Source organism: Balaenoptera borealis (genome assembly GCF_965194805.1).
Source record: "Balaenoptera borealis genome assembly, chromosome: 18".
In the NCBI taxonomy this organism is placed as follows: Eukaryota; Metazoa; Chordata; class Mammalia; order Artiodactyla; family Balaenopteridae; genus Balaenoptera; species Balaenoptera borealis.
The window spans coordinates 61254743-61263048 of NC_138877.1; the positions used below are offsets into that span (position 1 = coordinate 61254743).

Sequence of the window (8306 nt, forward strand, 5' to 3'; positions counted from 1 at the left end):
GTGGGTAGAAGTAAGCAATTTCTGAACCAAGACCTTAATGTCCTCCTGTGTTTCCACTTGCTCTCTGCCATTTTCATGAGAAGAATATACCTCGGGCTTCCCTGGTGGCGCAGTGGTTAAGAATCCGCCTGCCAACGCAAGGGACACAGGTTCGAGCCCTGGTCCGGGAAGATCCCACATGCTGCGGAGCAACTGAGCCCGTGCGCCAGCCACAACTACTGAAGCCCACGTACCACAACTACTGAAGCCCGCACACCCTAGAGCCTGTGGTCTGCAACAAGAGAAGCCACTGCAATAAGAAGCCCGCACTTGCCACAACTAGAGAAAGCCCAGGTGCAGCAATGAAGACCCAATGAAGCCAAAAATAAATAAATAAAAATAAAATAGATTTATGAAAAACAAACAAAAACATACCTCAAGTGGTGCTGTGGTCATATCAGAAGGATGAGAGATACATAATAGGAAACCATCCTGGTCGCCACAGCCTGAAGAAGAGCTGCCCCAGGCATCCCATAAATCTGCACAGAGAAGCAAAGTTACAAAGCTGAGCCCAGCCTACATCAGGTGAACTTCTGCCAACCTTCAGAGAGACAAGAACAGTTACAAACGACTGTTATTTTAAGCCATGGAACTTCTGAGTAATTTGTTTTGCAGCAAGAACTAATCAATATATGGTACATGTGCCAGACACTGGCCATTCATAAAGTACAACGGATGAGAAAAAACAAAAAAAGCAAATCCAGAATCTAGAAGACAAAAAGGATTGGAGATTGCCACACAAAGAAAAAGAAAAGCATTCTTGAAGGTTAGGAAAGAAAAGTAAAAATGAATATATTTAATGTGACTTTTTTTAAATAATCATGAACTTAGATACATGAACTAAGAGTGTATGTTCTGGTTTGTGACTATATTTACATGAAAAAATTTGAAAGTTACAAAATTTGACATTTTTATATAAGATATGATTTTATTTAAAAATCAGGAGACAACGAAGTTGGAACAGACCCAATAATATACATGAGTGCCATTAATTATCAGCCTATAAAATTATAAACTTGAACATGATGTTTATTACAAAATCCTTTTGTATTAGAATTAAAGTGATGTCTGAATTTTGAAGGCAGTGACTTTTGGAAAAACAAGAGAAAGCATTAGTTCAAAGAGTAAAACCATGGAATACAGTGACTTAAAAAAATAGAGAGAGGAGAATATGGCGGAAGAGTAAGACGCGGAGATCACCTTCCTCCCCACAGATACATCAGAAATACATCTACACGTGGAACTGCTCCTACAGAACACCCACTGAACGCTGGCAGAAAACGTCAGACCTCCCAAAAGGCAAGAAACTCCCCACGTACCTGGGTAGGGCAAAAGAAAAAAGAAATAACAGAGACAAAAGAATAGGGACGGGACCTGCACCAGTGGGAGGGAGCCGTGAAGGAGGAAAGGTTTCCACGCACTAGGAAGCCCCTTCGCGGGCAGAGACTGCGGGTGGCAGAGGGGGGAAGCTTCAGAGCCACGGAGGAGAGCGCAGCCACAGGGGTGCGGAGGGCAAAGCAGAGAGATTCCCGCACAGAGGCTCGGCGCCGAGCAGCACTCACCAGCCCGAGAGGCTTGTCTGCTCCCCCGCCGGGGCGGGCGGGGCTGGGAGCTGAGGCTCGGGCTTCGGTTGGATCGCAGGGAGAGGACTGGGGTTGGCGGCGTGAACACAGCCTGAAGGGGTTAGTGCACCACAGCTAGCCGGGAGGGAGTCCGGGAAAAAGTCTGCAGCTGCCGAAGAGGCAACAGACTTTTTCTTGCCTCTTTGTTTCCTGGTGCGCGAGGAGAGGGGATTCAGAGCGCCGCCTAAACAAGCTCCAGAGACAGGCGCGAGCCGCGGCTAACAATGCGGACCCCAGAGACGGGCGTGGGACGCTAAGGCTGCTGCTGCCGCCACCAAGAAGCCTGTGTGCAAGCACAGGTCACTCTCCACACCGCCCCTCCCGGGGGCCTGTGCAGCCCGCCACTGCCAGAGTCCCGTGATCCAGGGACAACTTACCCGGGAGAACACATGGCGCGCCTGAGGCTGGTGCAACCTCACGCCGACCTCTGCCGTGCAGGCTCGCCCAGCCTCCGTACCCCTCCCCCCCGCCCTGCCTGAGTGAGCCAGAGCCCGCTAATCACCTGCTCCTTTAACCCCGTATGGTCTGAGGGAAGAACAGATGCCCTCAGGCAACCTACACGCAGAGGCGGGGCCAAATCCACAGCTGAGCCCCGGGAGCTGTGCGAACAAAGAAGAGAAAGAGAAATCTCTCCCAGCAGCCTCAGAAGCAGCGGATTAAAGCTCCACAATCAACTTGATGTACCTGCATCTGCGGAATACCTGAACAGACAACAAATCATCCCAAATTGAGGAGGTGGACTTTGGGAACAAGATATATTATTTTTTCCCCTTTTCCTCTTTTTGTGAGTGTGTATGAATATGCTTCTGTGTAAGATTTTGTCTGTATAGCTTTGCTTTCACCATTTGTCCTAGGGTTCTGTCAGTCCGTTTTTTTTTTTTTTTTTACTTTTAAAAAATTTTTTTCTGGGCTTCCCTGGTGGCACAGTGGTTGAGAGGCTGCCTGCCAATGCAGGGCACACGGGTTCGAGCCCTGGTCTGGGAGGATCCCACATGCCGCAGAGCGACTAAGCCCATGAGCCACAACTACTGAGCCTGCACGTCTGGAGCCTGTGCTCCGCAACAAGAGAGGCCGCGATAGTGAGAGGCCCGCGCACCACAATGAAGAGTGGCACCCACTTGCCGCAACTAGAGAAAGCCCTAGCACAGAAACGAAGACCCAACACAGCCAAACATAAATAAATAAATAAATAAATAAATAAAATGTTTTTTAAAAAACTGCTTTGTTTTAAAAAAATTTTTTTTCTTAATTATTTTTTATTTTTTAATAACTTTATTTTATTTTATCTTTATTTTATCCTCTTTCTTTCTTTCTATTTTTTCTCCCTTTTATTCTAAGCCATGTGGATGAAAGGGTCTTGGTGCTCCAGCCAGGCATCAGGGCTGTGCCTCTGAGGTGGGAGAGCCAACTTCAGGACACTGGTCCACAAGAGACCTCCCAGCTCCACATAATACAAAACGGCGAAAATCTCCCAGAGATCTCCATCTCAACACCAAGACCCAGCTTCACTCAATGACCAGCAAGCTACAGTGCTGGACACCCTATCCCAAACAACTAGCAAGACAGGAACAGAGCCCGATCCATTAGCAGAGAGGCTGCCTAAAATCATAATAAGGCCACAGACACCCCAAGACACACCACCAGACGTGGACCTGCCCATCAGAAAGACAAGATCCAGCCTCATCCACCAGAACACAGGCACTAGTTCCCTCCACCAGGAAGCCTACACAACCCACTGAACCAACCTTAGCCACTGGGGACAGACACCAAAAACAATGAGAACTACGAACATGCAGCCTGTGAAAAGGAGACCCCAAACACAGTAAGATAAGCAAAATGAGAAGACAGAAAAACACACAGCAGATGAAGGAGCAAGGTAAAAACACACCAGACCTAACAAATGAAGAGGAAATAGGCAGTCTACCTGAAAAAGAATTCAGAATAATGATAGTAAAGATGATCCAAAATCTTGGAAATAGAATAGACAAAATGCAAGAAACATTTAACAAGGACGTAGAAGAACTAAAGAGGAACCAAGCAACAATGAACAACACAATAAATGAAATTAAAAATACTCTAGAAGGGATCAATAGCAGAATAATGGAGGCAGAAGAACGGATAAGTGACCTGGAAGATAAAATAGTGGAAATAACTACTGCAGAGCAGAATAAAGAAAAAAGAATGAAAAGAACTGAGGACAGTCTCAGAGACCTCTGGGACAACATTCAACACACCAACATTCGAATTATAGGGGTCCCAGAAGAAGAAGAGAAAAAGAAAGGGACTGAGAAAATATTTGAAGAGATTATAGTTGAAAACTTCCCTAATATGGGAAAGGAAATAGTTAATCAAGTCCTGGAAGCACAGAGTCCCATACAGGAAAATGCAAGGAGAAACACACCAAAACACATATTAATCAAGCTATCAAAAATTAAATATAAAGAAAACATATTAAAAGCAGCAAGGGAAAAACAACAAATAACACACAAGGGAATCCCCATAAGGTTAACAGCTGATCTTTCAGCAGAAACTCTGCAAGCCAGAAGGGAATAGCAAGACATATTTAAAGTGACGAAAGGGAAAAAACTACAAGCAAGATTACTCTACCCAGCAAGGATCTCATTCAGATTTGATGGAGAAATTAAAATCTTTACAGACAAGCAAAAGCTGAGAGAGTTCAGCACCACCAAACCAGCTTTACAACAAATGCTAAAGGAACTTCTCTAGGCAAGAAACACAAGAGAAGGAAAAGACCTACAATAACAAACCCAAAACATTTAAGAAAATGGGAATAGGAACATACATATTGATAATTACCTTAAATGTGAATGGATTAAATGCTCCCACCAAAAGACACAGACTGGCTGAATGGATACAAAAACAAGACCCATATATATGCTGTCTACAAGAGACCCACTTCAGACCTAGGGACACATACAGACTGAAAGTGAGGGGATGGAAAAAGATATTCCATGCAAATGGAAATCAAAAGAAAGCTGGAGTAGCAATTCTCATATCAGACAAAATAGACTTTAAAATAAAGACTATTACAAGAGACAAACAAGGACACTACATAATGATCAAGGGATCGATCCAAGAGGAAGGTATAACAATTGTAAATATTTATGCACCCAACATAGGAGCACCTCAATACATAAGGCAAATACTAACAGCCATAAAAGGGGAAATCGACAGCAACACAATCATAGTAGGGGACTTTAACACCCCACTTTCACCAATGGACAGATCATCCAAAATGAAAATAAATAAGGAAACACAAGCTTTAAATGATACATTAAACAAGATGGACTTAATTGATATTTATAGGACATTCCACCCAAAAACAACAGAATACACATTTTTCTCAAGTGCTCATGGAACATTCTCCAGGATAGATCATATCTTGGGTCACAAATCAAGCCTTGGTAAATTTAAGAAAATTGAAATCGTATCAAGTATCTTTTCCGACCACAACGCTATGAGACTAGATATCAATTACAGGAAAAAAATCTGTAAAAAATACAAACACATGGAGGCTAAACAGTACACTACTTAATAACCAAGTGATCACTGAAGAAATCAAAGGGGAAATCAAAAAATACCTAGAAACAAATGACAATGGAGACACGACAACCCAAAACCTATGGGACGCAGCAAAAGCAGTTCTAAGAGGGAAGTTTATAGCAATACAATCCTACCTTAAGAAACAGGAAACATCTCAAATAAACAACCTAACCTTGTACCTAAAGCAATTACAGAAAGAAGAACAAAAGAACCCCAAAGTTAGCAGAAGGAAAGAAATCATAAAGATCAGATCATAAATAAATGGAAAAGAAATGAAGGAAACGATAGCAAAGATCAATAAAACTAAAAGCTGGTTCTTTGAGAAGATAAACAAAATTGATAATGCATTAACCAGACTCATGAAGAAAAAAAGGGAGAAGACTCAAATCAATAGAATTAGAAATGAAAAAGGAGAAGTAACCACTGACACTGCAGAAATACAAACGATCATGAGAGATTACTACAAGCAACTCTATGCCAATAAAATGGACAACCTGGAAGAAATGGACAAATTCTTAGAAATGCACAACCTGCCGAGACTGAACCAGGAAGAAACAGAAAATACGAACAGACCAATCACAACCACTGAAATTGAAACTGTGATTAAAAATCTTCCAACAAACAAAAGCCCAGGATCAGATGGCTTCACAGGCGAATTCTATCAAACATTTAGAGAAGAGCTAACACCTATCCTTCTCAAACTCTTCCAAAATACAGCAGAGGGAGGAACACTCCCCAACTCATTCTATGAGGCCACCATCACCCTGATACCAAAACCAGACAAAGGTGTCACAAAGAAAGAAAACTACAGGCCAATATCACTGATGAACATAGATGCAAAAATCCTCAACAAAATACTAGCAAACAGAATCCAACAGCACATTAAAAGGATCATACACCATGATCAAGTGGGGTTTATTCCAGGAATGCAAGGATTCTTCAATATATGCAAATCAATCAACATGATACACCATATTAACAAATTGAAGGAGAAAAACCATATGATCATCTAAATAGATGCAGAGAAAGCTTTTGAAAAAATTCAACACCATTTATGATAAAAGCCCTGCAGAAAGTAGGCATAGAGGGAACTTTCCTCAACATAATAAAGGCCATATATGACAAACCCACAGCCAACATTGTCCTCAATGGTGAAAAACTGAAACCATTTCCACTAAGATCAGAAACAAGACAAGGTTGCCCACTCTCACCACTATTATTCAACATAGTGTTGGAAGTTTTAGCCACAGCAATCAGAGAAGAAAAAGAAATAAAAGGAATCCAAATCAGAAAAGAAGAAGTAAAGCTGTCACTGTTCGCAGATGACATGATCCTATACATAGAGAATCCTAAAGATGCTACCAGAAAACTACTAGAGCTAATCAATGAATTTGGTAAAGTAGCAGGATACAAATTAATGCACAGAACTCTCTTGCATTCCTATACACTAATGATGAAAAATCTGAAAGAGAAATTAAGAAAACACTCCCATATACCATTGCAACAAAAAGTATAAAATACCTAGGAATAAACCTACCTAAGGAGACAAAAGACCTGTATGCAGAAAACTATAAGACACTGATGAAAGAAATTAAAGATGATACAAACAGATGGAGAGATATACCATGTTCTTGGATTGGAAGAATCAACATTGTGAAAATGTGAAGATGTGGCACATATACACAATGGAATATTACTCAGCCATAAAAAGAAATGAAATTGAGTTATTTGTAGTGAGGTGGATGGAGTTAGAGTCTGTCATACAGAGTGAAGTAAGTCAGGAAGAGAAAAACAAATACAGTATGCTAACACATATATATGGAATCTAAGGAAAAAAAAAAAAAGGTCATGAAGAACCTAGTGGTAAGATGGGAATAAAGACACAGGCCTACTAGAGAATGGACTTGAGGATATGGGGAGGGGGAAGGGTAAGCTGTGACAAAGTGAGAGAGTGGCATGGACATATATACACTACCAAACGTAAAATAGATAGCTAGTGGGAAGCAGCTGCATAGCACAGGGAGATCAGCTCGGTGCTTTGTGACCACCTAGAGGGGTGGGATAGGGAGGGTGGGAGGGAGGGAGATGCAAGAGGGAAGAGATATGGGAACATATGTATATGTATAACTGATTCACTTTGTTATAAAGCAGAAACTAACACACCATTGTAAAGCAATTATACTCCAATAAAGATGTTAAAAAAAAAAATTAAAAAGTTACACATACACTTACCACATAACCCAGAAATCCCACTCCTGGTATTTACCCAAGAGAAATAAAAACATATGCCCACACAAAGACTTCTACATGAATGCTTGTGGCAGCTTTATTGTAATAGCTCAAAACTGGAAATTACCTAAATGTCTATCAACTGGTGAATAGACATATAAATTATAGTATACATCTACATAATGAAATACTACTCAGCAGTAAAAAGGAATGATACATGAAACAACATGGATGAATCTCAAAAGCATTATGTGAAGTGAAAGCAGACAGACACAAAACCTTACATATTGCATGATACCATTTAGTGGCGTTCTGGAAAAGACAAAACTACAGGGACAAGAATCAAATCAGTGGTTGCTAGGGGCCGTGGTGATGGTGGAGGAGGGGACTGACTACAAAGGGGCAAAAGAAAACTTGTTTGGGGTCATAGAAATGTGCTATATCTCAATTGCAATGATTATATTACTATATACATTGCCAAAATTCAACATATTGTACATTTTGAAATGGTGAAATTTACTGTATGTAAATTATTCCTCAATAAGCCTGAATTTAAAAATCACCACTGGTAAAAAAAAAAAGAAATATATATATATATATATATATATAAATGTAAACAAATTTTTACAACATAAACTTCAGAATGACAGTTTTTCAAATGAGATCATGACATATTTAAGAAAGCTAATTTGAAATACTTTCTGAAATGGAGACTGATGCCAAGAGGGTAGCCAGGCCTTAGCTAATATATGCAAAGCAAATTTTGATTTGGCAGGATTATGAGTCCAACCCAAACTTTTTATATTTTCATAAATAGGAAAGGGTGAAAGTGAAAAAAGAGTAGTAAGAGGG

At 40.8% G+C, this 8306-nt stretch overlaps 1 protein-coding gene across 14 annotated transcripts in view; it reads right to left on the reverse strand.

Annotated features, from left to right (window-relative positions):
* The window catches only part of LOC309615965 (uncharacterized protein), a gene marked incomplete at its 3' end in the record, with an annotated part of 186047 nt that overhangs the window by 157573 nt on the left and 20168 nt on the right, over positions 1–8306 (reverse strand). For 10 of the 14 annotated variants that reach the window (XR_014237181.1, XR_014237182.1, XR_014237183.1 and 7 more), the window contains one exon: positions 415–518. The exons of 2 other annotated variants lie outside the window; for them this stretch is intronic. Of the gene's footprint in view, positions 1–414; positions 519–1601; positions 2004–2038; positions 2077–8306 lie in introns of those variants that run through there. 2 more of the 14 variants (XR_014237191.1, XR_014237192.1) reach the window with 2 other exon arrangements.